A 19,146-nucleotide genomic window follows, 5' to 3' on the forward strand; every position below is an offset into this window, starting at 1 on the left:
CAACACTACACCCACATTGAGTAAAGACTCACATTTAATATATCCACAAGACATATTCGATGCGTTGGGAATAGAAAACTGTCATAAACTGCGCAGTATGAACTATTAAAATGTACATTTATTTAAATAGTGTGAAACTGTATGCAATATGCATCAAACAGCATTTTTTACAGTAGTATTATGCTATATTTTACATAGTCACATAACCTCACTACACTGTCACCACCTCAGCCATTCTTAAAGTTCTTTTAACTTCGGAAACAACAAAAAAATGTACTTTGCCTAATGAGTAAAAAAATGACTAGTTTATATAGAGTCCGGTTTATATGAGACACTAAAAATGGAAATTCAAGTTGCATTGTGGGATAGCATCCCACGCAGCGTGTTCTAGTCGCATATTGAACATTTCAGCTAATGTGGAAGGTCATCTGGGTATTTAATGGACACAGAAATTTGCATACTAAGCACAATATACACACTGCAGTATATAGCAGAAGCGAAATAGTACTCCATTCCAAACATACTTGGATGTGTTTCAATGAATCTTTTTCCACCCTGTCCTTTTTCTTCCTTACTTTGTCTATTTCAAGACCAAATTAAATAAATGAAAGGAAACACATGCCGGGTTGTATTAAACAGACGCCACATACGACATTTATCCTCTGCTTCCCTTGTATGCGCTGTCTGGTGTGTACATTTCTAACTACATACACACGACAGGGACCAGAGGACCGCCCATACAGATATACACACACACCGTACGTTCTTTCACCAAACTTTTCTGACAGCGAGTGACCGGAAATAGAGGGAAAGACAAGAATAAAGTGCTGATAAATGATTTGGGGAAGAATTTTAAGTGCTATTTTGTCAAGGGCAGAGTCTCGCTCTGGCAGAGTCTACCATAAACACGTGTCAGGACTGCATGTAATTACAGAAGAAAAACTTCCTCCAGAACCACGTGCATTAAAAAAAACTCACAGGCTTGAGTATCTGTCTGTTCTAGCGTCCTATCGCTGCCACCCTCACGTCTGCGACACACACCTTAAAGATGAACAAACACACAACAGCCATTGACACCTACTGCTGTAAAATGCGGCTAACCAGCTGTTAAACACACTGGAAACATGTAATCAGTTGTCACGAGTGGCATGAAATGTAAATATGGACAAAATCTGGTTTGCAGAATATTCGAGTCATGAGTGCGTGTGTGTTAAAGTGAACAATGAACGATCTATCCGAGGCCATGCTCTGAAAATACACTTCCACAAAATGCCTTTTAAAAGACTATGCGCGACAATCCCACAGTCCTGGTCCAAATCCGTCTTTGGAGGAAGTCTGTGTAGTTTCTAAAAAGAGAGGGGCTTATTTTCCAAACGTCATGTTTCTCAGAGCGGCTATAATTAGCCAAATTTGTTTCTCGCTGCTTGTCCAAATGATATTTACATATACAAACCCCACTTGGCTGCCAAGAGACCATTCCAGCAAAACCAGCTACAAGAACCTGCCTGAAATGACAAAACAAACAGCGCAAATGTGTCCAATGAGCGGCCCTGCAGAGAATGAAATAAGACGGATCGTTTGAATGTGGTCGCGTTATGATTTGACTGAAAAGGAAGCGCAGAACTATTCTATACTGTCCTGTGCGTTGTGGGTCAGTGGAAGCTCTTTAGCTCGGGCAGGTCAGGGCTTGAGGTCTGAACGCATTACAGAGCGCATTCCAGAGCTCTCTGCAGACAGCAAACAACCACAGACCCTGTTTAACCCTCAAACGTCTAAAAACAAGCCAAGATCCTCATCTTTCTCTCAGATTACTCAAGTTTTGTATGATGCAAACATGACTGATCAGAGGTGGTCTTCAAAAGAAACAAGGATAAAGTGCATTTTTTATGTTGTAAAGTTGATAAAGGGCCACTTTTGGTATTTAACAAATAGAAATCAATATAAATAGAATTTTCTAAGTCAAAAGTTATGGAATGTAGCTGTAAGTACTCTTTATCGCCATCTCTGTTTCAAACACCAAACTGCAGATTACTTTGTCTCTACAAGGTCAAATGACATAAAACTGACATTTCACGTGAAACTGTACCTGACAGCTCAGCTCAACTCAAATCAAATACGATTTTTGTAATGTACAATAACTAAAAAATGCTTATTTAAAAAAAACTCAGCATCGTAAATTTTACTTTCTAAGTGCTTAACCTGTTTTTCCCCCTGTTTTAAGGGCTCGCTCATTAGAGACCACCTTGATCAGCTGCGGAGGGCTTTGTTGAAGAGCTTTTTGTCTATCCATGAGGAGTGAATGAGAAAGCATGCGAGAGGGGGGACACTGCAGGTTTCGGTTGGGGCCCCGCCCTTACTCTGCCACGATTGTAAACTTTTCTGTTGATATGCAAAGCAGTGCAGATCATTTGGGTACCCATGGCAACAGCGCCCCTGCTTTGCACAAATGTAATGATTAATCGCGCCTTTGATAACAATGGCCCGCACCGCTGTTCCAACATAAACGCTGTTTGGAAAGTGAATGTGTGACACACACGGACATGAACGCAAGCCCACTCTCCTGCTGTCACCCAGCCATTCGATGCGAGGGGGTGTGTGGCCATGTGCGACCATGTGCTTAGTTCAACATGCGTCTAAAAACGCTGGTCATCTCAGAAACATTTCTCGCAAGGAAATAGATATGTAGACAGATCTAACGTTATCCTAATCAGATCAACGTAAATTATTCAACAGCTAATATTTGGAGATACTGATATGACCAATAATATCGTCAAGGTTCCCATGACTTTCCCTGACATTCATCAAAGAAAAATAATGAATATCAAGATTGCACTCACAAAGAGCAATTTCTACCACACAAAACGAGAGCAAAATTTAATTATAAACATTTATATTCACGATAGAAATCCCCTGCTATTTTCAAAGTTTCCCATGACCGTAAAGACCCTGTATTGTGTGTCCCTAATGAAGGCCCTAATATAGCAAGCCTGTGTGTATGTGTTTGTACACGCCAGCACTGCAGCTTGCGACTCAATGCAGGAATGTGGCCAGAATTTGGGTCTCTTTTGGGTGAAACTGTAATTCAATCAGCTCCACTTGGCTTTGACGCAGATTCGATTTGTCAGTTGCGCTTTACCATTAATGTATCATTCTGCAAACAGACACCATCCAAACAATCATTTCTCTATCCTCCAATACCTGTCAGAGAGGTGCAGGTGAAAATCTAATAACTAGATTTTATTGGCTCACACAGCATGGACAAGCTTCACCTAGACTCTAAAGCGCAGTGGATTTCTGGGTAAAACATGAGGGAAACCCTCCAAGTGTGTCCCAAGCTGCTACCAGTCAGATGAGTAGCAACACAGCCCTGACAGAAGGTCTCACCCGGGCCATCCCCCCAACCCAAAGTCACATACACACACTGCTGAGGGAAAGTAAACAGTGTGTTATGTCTAGTGTCCAGATGGACAGACGTGGTGTGAAGACATGGCCCCAAAAGGGGCTGGCCTAGGAGCTTGGCCATGCAGCACAGGGTTAACTGTGCCGTGAAGAGAAACAATGAACTTTACAAACACACACACAGAGAGAAGAGAGCGAGGAGGGAGGAGAGAGAGAGAGAGGAGGAGAGAGAGAAGAGAGAGCGAAGAGAGCGAGAGAGCGAGGAGAGAGCGAGAGAGCGAGAGAGAGCGAGCGAGGAGCGAGAGAGCGGAAGACGAAACGAGAGAGCGAGAGGAGAGAGCGAGAGAGAGAGAGAGAGAGAGAGAGAGAGAGAGAGAGAGAGAGAGAGAGAGAGAGAGAGAGAGAGAGACTACTCATGCAGATGTTACCAGGCTCTGCCAGCCAGGTCACACAATCACACACACACATTTGCATTCCTGATAGAGGGAATTGGGATTAAGGGCCCCGAATGCCTTTCTCAACTCTGACAAGAGTTTGAATACACCACAGAGAAAGGGAAATAGAGAGAGAAAGAGAGAGAGGAAACTGTGACAGAGAAAAATAAAGTAGAAATTTATTAAAATTGCATATGAGTACTTCATAAATATACCTTACAGTTGTCCTATGGTGTGACACAGCAAAAACTAACCTGCTAATCATATATTTTATATTATTTATATTTAATATAAAATAGCATGAGGGTGATTTATCTTCATTGTTAGTTTTTTTCTAAATCTTAGCTGTTACACCATAGGACACATTTATTTGCCAACTACCCATACAGCTATTGTAAAGTGTGCGCTCTGTATTGTTTTTTTTAAATTGTTCAAAAAGAACGCAGACAACTCGCTCTCAGTTATGTATGTAATAGTATGAATGAAATTGCATCAAACCAAGAAGCACTTATTCTGAAGACAGAAAGCACATATATCAAAACATAACATAAATATTGATATAAAATGATAATACAGTGTTTCCCCTACCATTACCTTGGGGGGAGCCCCACCCCTCCAACGGCACCTCCCGCCACAATTGAAGGACAAGTTAATTTAAATTTTTATGTAGCGTTAGATCACAAGAGAAGTCATTTAAGGTTACCTTTCCTATTTAAAATGTCTATACCTTGTTCTCGTACATAATCTTATTTACATGGCGGCATGTCATTTCTGTTTCTACGTGGTCGCGCCTTTTACAATTCTCCTCTGCTCTTTGTATTGAGTTCCGACCCGATGCGCGCACGCACACGCACACACGTGCGCGCACATACACAGGTAAGCACACTTTCACCAGCGGAGAGAGCGCGCGTGTGGGAAAATATGTCGCGTCAACCACCTGAAAAGCAGATAAAAAATTGCGTTTTTAAACGCTCCTAGGGTGGTGAAAATACGCATGCCATGCCCCTGACAAGCAACAGTCCAGTTACCACCGGATGACAGGTTTTCGCCCAGCTTATCCTTCGTTCCATCCGGACCGCAATAATGAACCATTAAATATATGAACCAATAATGAACCATTAAAAAAATCTAAATTTAAATTGAGTTTAAATTTGGTTTAAATTGAGCAGCGGCGCGCGTCTACATAACCGAGATACGCATCACGCGCACTCGGGGACATTTATGTTGATTATACAGTATGTTGCCGCTATATCCTGTAATATCTTTATTTAGCGCCAAACGCGATTCATTTGAACCCTTCCCGCTCCGTGAGCGCTGCTTCTCCCGCCAAAAACGCGTCGCATATAAAGACCTGCACACACCAAGAGCAAGTAAATAAATGGACACTTTTTCTGTAACGCTTAAGTAAACGAAAATGTTTTTAGCTGTCAGTCAGTTTACTGTTTGCTATATAGGTTTGTGACAGATTATAAAACATAACGTCTTGTATCTACATATAGCATTTATGAAATTAATAGCATAAATAATCAGCATGTTAAGAGCATTTCATTGTGAATCTTGTTTTAATTGGAAAGAATATTTAGAATCAGTTCTAGTATGAATGGCATGGAAAGGCTGTTGGTAACTTTGTAAGTACTCCTGCTCATGATATATTTATTTCAGTCGTTACATTTTGTTGTCAGTAGTTTTTTTAAATAGTAAAATAGACCACTGGGACTTCACTTCAGCACCAGAGCCTACAACACATTTTCTCAGTTACCAGACCTTCTATGTTTCACACAGACTGTGGCTATCAGAATATAAAGTAAATGGCCTGATAAAACATTAGATTGATTGATTTAATTAAAAAAAGTATTGTCCGGACCTCCGCCGCAAAAAATATAGAGACCCCAGCCCCCCCCCCAAAGCCGTAAACCTAGGGGAAACACTGTAATACAATGATATATCTACAAAAATAGTTATATATAATGATCGATTTACTGTAAATAATTAAGGGAAAAAACGTTTTGGCTGTCAAACTTAGTGGAACATCTACAGAGTTACATAATATGACAACTACATCTGTGTTTAATTGAGCAGAATTGAATATTCATATTCATTTAAAATTGGGTCCACTAGTTGGTTACAAACAATTGCAAAAACGCACAGCAAAAGAAAAATTTGCACCAAGGAAAGATATTTTACAAACATTTTGCAACACTTTAAGAGTGACTTTAAAAATACATTTTTGAGGGCCGAGTGTGTGTGTGACTGTTGTTTGACACTAAAACTAATGACAAAGACCCTTTCTGGACAGAGGTCTAGAGGAACTTGTGTTTCCTTCTGTTAAACAGACACTGCTGACCAGCTGCATTCTGTGAGGAATCATGGCCTAGACAAACACACACACACACAACCTTTGATCAAACCACTGTAACCCAGCCAAATGCCCCCCTTCAAAATGCACTGTGCATACAAACAGTTATGGGTCTGGTTATGCACAATGAAAAGGCAACACGGTAGTCAAATTAAAGTGACAATGTCAAAAATTAAGAGTGAAGAACATGACAAGAAACTTTCTTCACCTATGTCCCCACATTTCCTTCAATGCACTGCTGCAATACAGTCTTATAAGACAGCATCCTAACTAGGTGACTCATTCACAACAATCTAGAAATTGATAGTAAGCTAAATAGCACAACTAGGGTAGTGCACCAGGGATGTTCAAAACAAATGAAACCATAACAAAGTTTCAACATATTGTCTAATTTTTTTTCACCGAGCATATCACAATGCATTCTGGGATTGCCTTCTTCATTGAAGCACACATGCCATGCTGCTTATAATAGGATAACTTAAAGGGCAACACTACTTTTTTGTTTTACCTTCAGGAGAACCAAGCGCTGAGAGATGAGCCAAAAAGAAAGAGCTGGAAATCAGACCAGAGCAAAGCTTATCCAGCTAATTTATCTTCACAGAGGTCAAACCTAAAACTCGGGGATCTGGCTAGTCTCAAACACTGTCCAAATTCACTTCCTCCACCTCAAAACATTTCTGCTCAAAATGGAGGTATCGCCGCGCGCTCTCTCCCTCTGTCTCGCATAGAGTTGCTTCTGCCATAATTCTATCAGTGCTAATGGCTTCCAGAACCACTACGATTCTTGCCAGAGAGGGACACTTTTCAATCAACGAGAGCTTGTCCGTCGTGACGCCTGGCTGATCTGAGAACAGCGTGTGGCAGTACGAGCTGTACTCTGCAATAAATTCAGATTAAATGTTATGCAGAGGACCTAAAAATAATTAAGCAAATAAAATGTCCCGCCAGGTTTGTAAACTCTGATGAAAAATTGTTTTGTTGAACGTCTGGCACTCGGTGTTAGCGGGTGAGGCCAAAGCTTTAATATATACCACCTCTGTCCACAGTTAATGGGAGCCAAAGACTCCAGTCCAAAACTTTAATATTTCCCCTCTCTTCGGCTCATAAATTTGCATGCGATTAAAACAGCTGACCTAAATGCATTTTGAGCACCACAAGTAATTAGTTAGAGCATCCTTTGTATGAGGGCACGTGCTTCTCTCTCTCACTCCTGCAGAAAAATCCAGCATTAAATAATAGCTGCATTTATCATGACAGTGCAGTTATAAAACTGCTGGAATATGACCTACACACCTGCACATTGTTAGCAATGCAACAAAGTTGAGAAGAGCTTTATGCAAATAAGAAGCATCAACCAATAGAAGTGCAAAGAACTACCAGCAGGTGGATCTGGCCCCAATCTGGCAACCATGGAAGATTAATAAACTAGCTAGCAAGTAACAATCTTTTTTCTGGCAGGGTACAGGAGATCAACAGCTGAATCTGTGCAACTCAAACTGACATCTACTTAAACCCATTGGAGCCAGCTCAACGTAAAAAGGAGATCACCCTGCAAACATTGCCCCCTTCCCACCGAGGAGGAGTGTCAATGAGGGGCTAATAAAGAAAGACAATGAGTAAACAAGCAGGGCAAGACCACCCCAGCTTGTAGGAACTCCCTTCCTCTCTCTAGGTTGGCACACGTTCAATAGGATCGGCCGTAATTAGTCTCACCAATGCTTGTTTAGCATTTGCATATAAATGCTTTTGCTGGCAAGTGCTAAGCACGCCATCACGAGCCGTGCCCCGTAACAGACGGGGACCACACCTCCGGACCCTCCAGGAGAGAAGGGGTCCCAGGGGCCCCCGGCTGACACAAGCCCCCTCTGCAGCCCCCCCCCCCTTTGCCAGTTGCCTTCAACAGGTTGGCATCCATCTGCTAGCAGTAAGGGGCCACTGCTGGGCCCGCTCTCAGTTCCTGTTTCGAAGAAGATTGCGAAAGATGCAAGGCAGGCTTCCTGTTTCCCAGCTTGTCACGTTTCGACCCTACAAAAAGAGCCCCGACAAAAACATACACAGTGTACAGGAAGTTTTAACGTGTGAGAAGACTTTTCTTTTGGCCTACTCACATCGTGGCAGTACGAACTCCAAGCACTTTGCCCCCACAGATGGAGCTTGAAAATAAAAATAACGCACAACCTCTTCCCTTGGACAGCTCTGTGATCACCTAATCTAGCCTTGGGATGGATGCTATTGTTCTTTTTCTCTATAACATGCAACAATTCTTTCCTTTCCATGAACGCTCCCCCCCTTCAGTTTCCTCTACAGCTCTGGCAGTTGTTATGACAGATCAATTCATAAAAACGGAGCTAGGAAGGAAGTGATGAAAAGAGTGTCTGTGCGCCCTCCACCCCTCTGTCCCATCCACTGTAAACACAACGTGTGTCAGTGACAGGAGGTACATTCACGGTAGGCCACAGAATGCTGTAAAGCAAACACCTGCAGATAAGTGTTTCATTGAATAAAAGCAACTTTCATGTGAATCTGGACTTTATTGCTCAGAGGTACTTTTCTGTAACTCAGAGATTTAATGGAGTTGACAGCCATGATTTAGGAATTAAAACGTCCCGTTTATTTTCTAGAAATAAAAAGAAAAAAACAAACATGAATATTCCTGACATACTGCACAGTACTGAGATATAGGTAGGGTCGGGAATCAAAAATCAATTCCAATTTGGAATCGAAAGGCTAGGAATCGGATCGGAAACAAAAGGAATAGGAATCGGATACTTGAGATTAAAATTTGAATTCCTCTTATCAATTCCTGTGTGCATATTTTCAGAAAAGTACACGCGTTGCGTGATTGCTGATATCTCAATAAAAGCCCATATGAAAATGAACAATATTTTTTACTATAGTAAGCATCGTTTAACTATAGTTTTTGCATTAAAAAGCACAGGAAACACAAATTAACCGTAGTTTCATTAAAGTTACTACAGTTTAACAATGATGTAGTTCAGCTTTGGTAATACCAATTGTAAAAATCAGAAAAAAGATGGTCCTATGTGTATATATGCACAAAACGATGCTCATAAATATATATATATGTTCTGCAAACAAGTCAATAAGCAGGCTAAATGACCATAAAGGCTGATATCTAAATGATTTAACTGTGGAATCGAAACTGGGAATCGATAAGAATCAAAATCGATAAGTAGAATCGGAATCGATAAATTCTAACAATTCCCAACCCTAGATAAAGGGCTATAAAATTGTCCATTTCATAAAGTAGATATAAAATATAGATAGCATAACTCCTCATGTTTGCTTTTGAGAGAACGCGATAAAAGAAATATTGAAATTTTATTTTAGATTGCATAGCATGGGATCTCGGCAGATCTGCACAGTCTAACATTGTTGAAATTAAAGAGATTTTTAGTCAGAAATATCAGAGGCAGAAGACTCCATTCGCTCTCTAGTTAATCTTATCAAAAAGAAGCAATCGAGACACTAATGAAATCTTTTTCACACGTGGAAGCTGCAATCACAATCTCACCAAACTGATATTTTACGAGTAACCATATACACGATTTGGACGGCAGACCAATTCTGACACCCTGTCACACGCGTAATACTCCCTGACAACACCTCAGTCATTACCAGGGTGAGACATTAATATTTACGCAGCACAGAACAAATTAGCTTTCGATGTGTATTCCCAGAAACCACAAGACTAGCACTGGCCCGACAGCTAGCTAAACAGCTTAAACGACAGAGAGGAAGGCGGGGTTTATCTTGGATATGTGTAGTTACAAACTTGTCACAAAGGACGACAAAAAAGGTACAAAACAGTGACACTTGCCAAAGTAACTGATCTATAAATGTTTCATGTGAGCACCCAGCCTTTCTTTCACCTCCGTCTGACCCCAGCTACGCTCCTGTGTCTTGTTCTCTCACTTATTTACAAAGTCCGGATGTTTAGCAAGCTTTAAGAATGAACAAAAATAACATACTTGTCAAATGAAGTGTGAAACAGCTGATGGATAAGGTGACTGCAGATGCACAGTGTAAAAAAACAACAACACGTGTACGAGCTCAGGCATTTTTTAGCATGTTTGGGTTCGAGTCATACAAATAGCACATAAAAGAGGATTATTTGTTTTACAAATAGGTTTTAAGGTGTGTGCTTGAACGCAATAGACTGAAATCTAGAGAGCTTGACACAAGACATTCAACTTAAAATTCAAAAAATATATATTTTTAAAAATGTTAGCAGTGGTTACTTCTATATGATTAATTCTCTAACACAATGTACTATGTTAGGATTTCAGCGAATAATAGTGACTGCATGATGCAAAGGTCAGACTCTGGCTGACACATGACAGAATGACATCAAATGCCAGACAGCGGGTCTGACGTCAAGACTTTGGGGTCACCAATCTATTGTGGCTGTCTGGGCCTGAGCAATCCCCAGTGGCCTGCTCGCCCCCGTTGGCCAGTCGTCCTGCAAATGTGGTAACAGACCCTAAATTAAAAAGGGGGATTACGGCTTGAATATATAACAACCTAAGGACACAGCGTTAATACAACAGCCAAGCCTTTCACACAAAATATTGTTCCCTGCCATCCTCCGTGTGTGCCCTGAATACCTTTAATTTCGAATTTTGTTCAAGGTGAACGGCTTTAAATCTCGCACACCTAACAAAAGGAACAAAACAATGGTTGAGCCGTGTGGAGGCTGTGTTAAGTGTGTGTGCAAACACCCAGACACCAGCAATAGTGCAACATCAGTCAGGCCTGATTTAATTGTGGTCCTACGTAACACTTAATAGAGAGCGCAGTACACCTGGCAAAAACAAGTTACACCCAAGAGGGGTGTCCAACAATACCAATTAAACACCTCAGCCAATGAGCTGACCTCTCACAGGACTCTCCGTGCCAATACACCAATCACGTCGCTCTTCTCGTGTCTCATTAAATACCAATGTGATAGGAAGGCGACAGGAAAAGACTGTTTTTTTTCCACCCAACATTTAATTATAACGTCTAGGAGGAAAAGAATTCTGTCAAGTAAACAATAATCATTAACACTGAAAACAACGCAACTTTTTCAGACACAAACATTGAAAATATTCATGTACTACTGCAATTTATTTTTAAATACAGGTTGTATATAAATGACTATAATTACAAAATACTACGTGATATAAAAGTATGCAAAGACATTTAGACGGTTATGTTTTTATTAAATACACTGAGAATATTTCAAAATGTAAACAAATAACTAATGTATGAGATTGTGGTTGTGTCAATTATGAACTATGTGAAGTAAAGCAGAAGCAAGTTAATTTCCCCATAGAAATATCTGAAATTGAACCAAAATGGCTGCCATCAAACAAGGAAGCAATCAGTCTACATACCCTTCCAGACAGTGGCCTTGACACACACGCACAACCAGAGTATCACCTTTAACTATGTTTATATAAAACATGTCAGATGACATGAATAGACAATACAGAATGAGCTAGGCTGTATACTTAAAGAACGAAACGCATTCAATTAGAGCAAATTCAATTAACAATCCAAGTTAATTTTGAATTATAAATAAATAAAATCGCCATAATGCTATCATAATACAATTTAGAATCCGCACCGTATGCAATTATATATTCCAAAGTCTTAACTGATATAAACAACTGATGAATTAAAATATAAATTAGACTAATATCACAAATGCATTTTGGTACAACCTAGCTGGTATTAAAATTTGATTTGTCTTACAAGAGAATTAAAATAATAATTCTAAAAAAGCTAGGAACAAATGTAGTACAAAAAAAATAATACAACTCTAATGCCAAAGGAACATGTAACACGCATGCCATTTTTTTACCCACGTGTGTGTGTGTGTGTGTGTGTGTTTGAGGTGAAAGCCCAGAGGAGATAGTGCTGTTAGAGGGCCTGTAGCACTTAGGGGCCATTTTATTGCTTTGCTGTGGTCAAGTGAGGCGCAGCCAGCTCAATTCCAGCACAACAATGACAAAGAGGGCCACCGAGACAAAGGGGTCTATCTCTGCCTCTTAACCTCTTCGCTGCTAAACACACACACCATAATGAAACCACAAGCATTTGCTAAAAGACATCCATACACACACTCGTACGGTTTCAAATAGCTGTTCTGTTTCAGACCAAACTAATAGATTCAAGAGCCCGGCTGGCCTGAGGTGTCGCTAGGCCTCAACGCCACAAAGACAGAATCGAACGACTCTACTATACCTTTATTTCCTCTCATCCTCGCTCTCTCCCCGCTCCTCCTCTCCCAGTGCACCATGGGGGACCCGTATGGGCTGCTGCACATTTGCAAATGAATCACGCTTTTTGTTTGAGATTTTTCCCCCCCTTTCCCAAACACGGAAAAAGGGAGAGAGGAGGGCGAGCGAAGGAGAGGGGGGCTCCTGCCATCTCTTTTCTTTTCTGCTGTCTTTAATCCCAAGGAGGATAAGCTGTGCCGTACACAGAAAGGAAGTGCCATCGCCCTGTCGGGCTTCACCCGGTTCCCACTCAGCATTCCTGCAGCCCTCACGCGCTAAACACACACGCACGCGTGCTGTCGATCACTCACTCACACGCACAGAAACAGCCCGCGTTTCTGACAGCCCATGCAGCACGGCGCTCAGCTGCAAACGATGCGAGCACACTCGCTGATCTGTCACACAGAAATAATGCGCTGCACGTTTAATAAAAATCTATTAACACCTCCATACAGCACCACTGTTAAGAAACACACACAAAAAAAGAAATATGCAAGAAAAAATATATACATTTCTCAATGTGTCTGGAGAAAATTTGCTAGAAATAATTCTCGCATTTAAATACAAAAAATCTGATTGCAATGTACTGCTGAAAATGCACGGAAATATATTTTTCCAAAATAGCCGATATACTGCAGCCGAGGGCACGATACAGCATCATACTTTGATCAACACAAACATACTCAATCCAGGTTTGTGTTCATGTCATTCTGCTAATCTAGCCGAGGCTAACACTGGCTGCATAACATGGCACGGTAAACATAAAATGTGCCGGAAAAATGACATCTGCAGACACTCTCAGGATCAACTCCACCGCACATCTGTTCTCCCAGACAGCTTGTTTAACATCTACAAATCATGTTTGTATTCACCTCATTAAAAACCATTAAAAATGTTTTGTCATATCAGAAAGAACTGAGCTAATTGTGACATCTGACATTAAATACAAAATTATAGTTTAGTTGAGAATTAATTAATTAAAATGTCACCCAAGCTAATATAAAAAAGTCTAACTTGGTTATCCATTTCATTCTATTTTTATTTATATAACGTTTTTGCTCATACTAGAATATTTTCTACCTCATGCACGGTAGAGGACTTTTCATTTGAAAACGACACCTGCTCACACATGCACCACAATTAATTTGGGATAAAATGTACGCGAGGAAGAAAATGACAGCGTGGAAACAGCGAGAAGGCAGGGATCATGTCAAAGTCACGGGACCTCACGCTTTTCTATGTGTGAAGAGAATAGCGACCTGGGCTCCCAGTATCTGTGTGTCCTCCATGTTTTATGCATTCTGCCCCTTTGTGATGATAAGCGACAGCGTGGAGGGCCGGACGCTGGGCTCCGGGGTGCAGAGAAAAGGAGGGGGGAGCAGGTCCGTGTCCCTGCCGAACAGCTCCAGAGATGCCAGTCGCGACTAGCCACGGAGAAACGATCTCCAACGACTGTCTGCGTCACGCTGCTGTTATACATCTTAACTACAGGCCTACACCCTGGTGCTGTGCTAGAAAAACTATCACACGCATACCTACACACACATATACACGCATGTTGTGCCGTGGCCTACCGCTGCATGAAGCCTGAGCTAACAGCTAACACGCCAATTTTTTTCATTACTCATTTCTTTATTCACTATCTCGACAGTTTTGTCTGGGTATACACACACAAACACACACAGTTTGCCTCGTCTATTTTTCCACAAATTAGCCAAAATATTCACTCCGTCTCACATGACTTTGTGAAATACAACCATTGTATTTCCTCATGACATTAGCGGCGAATGACAAATGCTGAGGGCTACACGTCTCTTGAAATATTCCCTGACAGACGGAAAATGTGCAAAAACAGCTTCTTGCAATAAAAGAGGAATTCCTGTCTGTTCCCATTCCCCACGCACGCGTGTCTTTTTCAGGTCTGACCCAAACAGCTCAGGATTCATCAGATCAGGTGAGGGATTCCTGCTTTATGTACTATTTTCAATACGCTTTTTATTCCTCTTTAAGCTCAAATAAAAACACTAAGTAGTTTGCTCATCTGATATTTAAATCCAGCCGTTATAGGCTATATACACTACACACACCATTGGTAATCCTGACAACAGCACGAATAAAAAAAATCATGTTGGAAATAAATGTTAAAAATATTCATACAAAATTCTGCCGATGACATGTACACAAAACGCGATCATACCGTACACACACCTTCTATATCATAAATCTCCAGCACAATGATTTAGAGATAACAAGATAACATATTGTGAAACAGCACAGTCATTCGTGCCAACTGAGAACAAAAAAGAACAGCAGGACAAGGGGAAAATGGTAGAAAGGAAAAGTGCACAGACAGACACAACCGCCTGAAAGGTGAAACCGTGGCTTGAGCCCGGCTTGCGGTAAAGGCTGAGTTTACACAGGTACAGCATACCTAACTATCATCAAACCCCTCCACACACACACACTCCATCCTCTCCACCCACGCTCTGCCTGCCCCCAGCCCGTGGTTTAATGATAGCACTGACACGTACGCCATTGTCCTCCCTCTCATTATGGGACAACTGGAAGAACTGGTCCTGACTGCACAGGCTTGCATATTCAAAACCATCATGTGTAATCAGACCCAGTGCTCCTGCTAACCTAATTTACAAACACACACACACAATTCAAGCCCTATAGCAAATGGAGGTGGCTGGGCCTTCTCTGTGCTGTGTCTCCTCAGCATGGCTGAATTAATGGAAAACTCGTGACAGAGATCGACTCCTCTCTCTACAGACACACACACACACACACACACACACACACACACACACAATGAACAAATACTAAACCTAAACACTATATTCTTAATATCAAAAACCTGTACACAATGTTATTTTTAATTGTTTTAATTGCAAGGTTTTAAAATTATGCAATTATGTTTGGTCATTTACAATATTACATTGATTGTCACAAATAAAAATAAAAAAAATTATGAATTAAGTTAGTTTTGTGTATAAACACAGAAAACAAAAATATATCAATGAGTATATTTAATTCTATGTTTTTTTATTTTACTTGCTCATAAATAAAATACAATTATAAAGAAATGTTTATTTATTCATGTATTTAAATTGTATTTATGTATATTTATCTACATATATATATTGCATGGCCTGTCAACAATGTTGACCTAAAGAGGGCCCTCTACCACCGAGGACATCACTAAGGCTTTCCCTGAGGGTGCCAGCCCCCAGAGAGAGAGAGAGAGATAGAGACAGAGAGAGGGAGGGGTAAAGAGAGAAACACATACTGTAGTCTCCCCCTGCCCTATATCTCCACAGTGGCATCAATACACACACCACTCAGCAAGTGTATATCATATCGGCATCTCAATTCATGCACCACACGAGCAGGACAAGTACACTTTACATACAATTTCTGATTTCACGAGAGGAAGAAGGTGTGATATCAAGCCACCAAATAAAACTTATCTGTAGAAAAATGTGCAGCATCTTTTGCTGTACCAGCAAATTCACTATCCATTTAATTTATAGAATAACCCTTTCAAAGACAGCAATAACGACAAAAACAGAAAGGTAATTATAATAAATTAAACCTATTAAATATGATTATTGTAATATTTTAATTCTAATATTAATCCAGATAAAGGAGCATATAATAGAAATATAGGAAATATTTTTATTTAGTTTAGGAAAACTCGAACAATTTTCCGAGGTGATAAGTAATATAAACAGTGATATAGGACAACGATAAAATAAAATAATATAATAGACTGAAATAAATAGAATTTAACTGAGAAAAATTATTCTGTACATATTAGAAAAAATAAATAGGTTGGTAATTCTAAAAAACACAAATTTCAAATTTCAGATCAGGTTAAGAAAACAGTCTACAGTGCCTATGCCATCTTTCTGTAGGCTGGACAAATTCAGAAACATGAACATTCTACCAGACCACACCGCAAACGTAAGCCAGACATTTTCTGTAACGGAGCAGACGATCGCACAAAACCGTGCTTTTTCTGACCTAATAAGAATAACATGACATATTTTGAATACTGACAATAATTACCAAACGCAACATATTTAAGTGTTTCAAGCTCAGGTGAAACACAAAGGCAACGCCAGACAACAAATATTGCAACAATATGACTTCCTAGAAATGAGCTAACTGCCATCAAAATCATTGTCCGCAAAGGATTAGCTCTGAATAGCCTATCCATGAGTTTCTGAAGAGCGAGTGACATGGCAAAGACCTTGCCGGCTGTCTTTGTTTTGCGATGGTGAAAGCCAGAGCAGAGAGAGAAAGGATAGGGGAGAGCAAGTGTTGGAGAGAGAAAGAGAGAGAGAGCGAAAGACAGCCCATGCACAGCACCTGAATTATACTATATATCCTTTTTGTGTGACACTTGTAATTATTGCCACCCCTCTACACGGGAGCCGAGATACATTAAAGCCCTGACATATCTGTCCTTCTCCTACCTCCCTCCCTCCGAAAAACAAGGAAGGAAACGCAGAAAAAAGGAAGAGCTGGGTTGCCCACCATTGCTCCCTACGAAACCGTTCAAAAAGATTGAAATATAATAAGGAAAACACACAACTTCCCCCTCACACACATGCACATAAACACAAATGAAACATTTCACTATACTACACGACCGTTCCACATTAAAAAAATATATTTCACAGCAAAACACACAAATCCAAGCGTCTCAGACACCTCTGAATATCAACCTAAACAAGCGTGCGTTGTCACTGCGTCAGCTTCTGGTCTCTCTTGTTAGGACACGTCGGGAAGGATAGAAAGGTCTCGGGATTTGTGTTTTTCTGACCTGTTCTCCGATTCCTTCGATACGGCCTGTGGCTATTTTACCCTTTCCATCCTCTCTAACTTGCTTTGCATGCATGCCTTCCTCTCTCTCCCTAAAAAAAATCTCACTTCCGACTAAAGACTTTTCTTTGCCCGATGCAAAATCGAACACGTTCTCATTTCGTTGTTCAAACTTAAGGTGTATTTTGTAATCCCGCTGACCTCAACAATCTCGTCGTATTACTGTTTGTGTGACCCCACAACATACCATACACCCATCCCACTATTCCCCACTCTTCCCTTGATGGCTAATGTTGAGTTTTCCCTTTCTCTTTCTTTTTTATCTTTCTTCCACTCACTCGGTGACCCCTGCTCCCTTGTTTCTTGCCGTCTGACCCCAAGTCTCTCAACCTCCCCCTCTCTTTCTTCCCAACCCTGCACATCCATGCAGCAGCTCACAAACACTCAGTCAGCTCTGGCTCTGTCTGTCTGTCCTTCCATGGCGTCTTCTCTCTTTTCTCGTTTTGTATCTCACTGTGGGCTACATTGTATCACTGTATGGATTCACATTTGCCTGTATATCTTCGAGGGACTCTCTCTGTCTATTCCTCTTCGTTCACGACAGTTTTAGGTCCCAGTCTGACATTTTTAATTCATGCTACACCTGTGCTGTTCATTAAGTTTTTGCTTAATCAAAATGTGTCTATTTCCGAGGCGATTGCTCAATAGTTTAAGCTACGCGACGAAGAGTCGTCAGTATTGTTTACAATTCGAAGACACTTTTTATTGGCGTTTTTGCTCAAAACTAACAAGAGAACGCACGTTAATGTTAAAAAATAGCTTTTATTTTCATTTCGCAGTCTTCGTTGTGAAATCTGTCCGTATTTAATTCCACTGCTTTGCGTTAAATCGCAAAAGTGCTTTATATCTGTCCGTTCCTCGTTCGAAATCATTCGCCGTGGTCGTTCCGCGGATCTCGGAGCTCTCCGATCCGCTCATGAGACCAGGAGCGTCGGCTTCACACCAGACACACTCCCCTGAACCCTCACACACTCTCTCTCACACACACATGCCTATCGATTCGCATGTGACTCCGACTGAGAAGCAGCAAAGAGCAACTTTAACAACGCTCGGGATGAGAAATAAAGCGAGAAAAGAAGGCGAAAGTGACAGGAGCGAAAAAAGTAGAGGGACTGAAATGCAAAGCAAAGGGCGGAGAGACATCCACACTAGAAAGGACACGAAAAGTAAAGACCAGAGCGATAATGAGGATTTTCTGCTCCCGAGATGTTCGCTAAATCAGGGAGGAAATAGAAGTACGAGACACACGAGCGTTTCTGTGCAAAACGGGAACGCGAGCGAACCTTTCCGATCAGCGGACCTGGACGGACTCGAGGGCTGGACTGAGACGCCTCTCTCCCGGCTGCGATCACGCCAAGCTCCCGCTACTCGCCCAGCGCCCCGTGCTACTACCCTTCTACGTCGACACCTTGTTACAAAACCTCTTTCTTGACACTATTCGTGCTTTTTGTGACCACGGCGAATACGCGAAAATGCAGAAGTGTGTTTTAAATCCAACTGTTTGGAAAAGGAATCGCTGTTTTGCCCTTTTCTATTCTTCCATGAGAAGAGCGAGGACGAAGCCAGATGTAAACACAGGTAACGATACTCGTAAAAGGCAAGAAATAAAAGCAACTTGCGTGAAAATAACTTGCAATCGCTTGTTCTTTATCATACTAGGAGAATAGGCAAAACCGGCGTCGGTGTACGCTGAAATCCCGAAAGCAATCGCTTCGGTCTGTTATTGAAACTAAAGAGAAAACGCAACGTTAAGAAAGAGGCAGAAAGAGAAAGCAAA

The 19,146-nt window shown here is 41.0% G+C and overlaps 1 protein-coding gene across 5 annotated transcripts in view; it reads right to left on the bottom strand.

Annotated features, from left to right (window-relative positions):
* Positions 1-19,146, bottom strand: part of zfhx3b (zinc finger homeobox 3b) — a 224,376-nt gene that overhangs the window by 129,257 nt on the left and 75,973 nt on the right. The window contains exon 1 of one of the 5 annotated variants that reach the window (XM_057347106.1): positions 18,653-19,138. The exons of 3 other annotated variants lie outside the window; for them this stretch is intronic. The gene's annotated coding sequence lies outside the window, so the exon portion shown is untranslated. Of the gene's footprint in view, positions 1-12,441; positions 12,460-18,652; positions 19,139-19,146 lie in introns of those variants that run through there. One more of the 5 variants, XM_057347392.1, reaches the window with a different exon arrangement.

Source organism: Triplophysa rosa, linkage group LG1, assembly GCF_024868665.1.
Source record: "Triplophysa rosa linkage group LG1, Trosa_1v2, whole genome shotgun sequence".
Lineage (NCBI taxonomy): Eukaryota > Metazoa > Chordata > Actinopteri > Cypriniformes > Nemacheilidae > Triplophysa > Triplophysa rosa.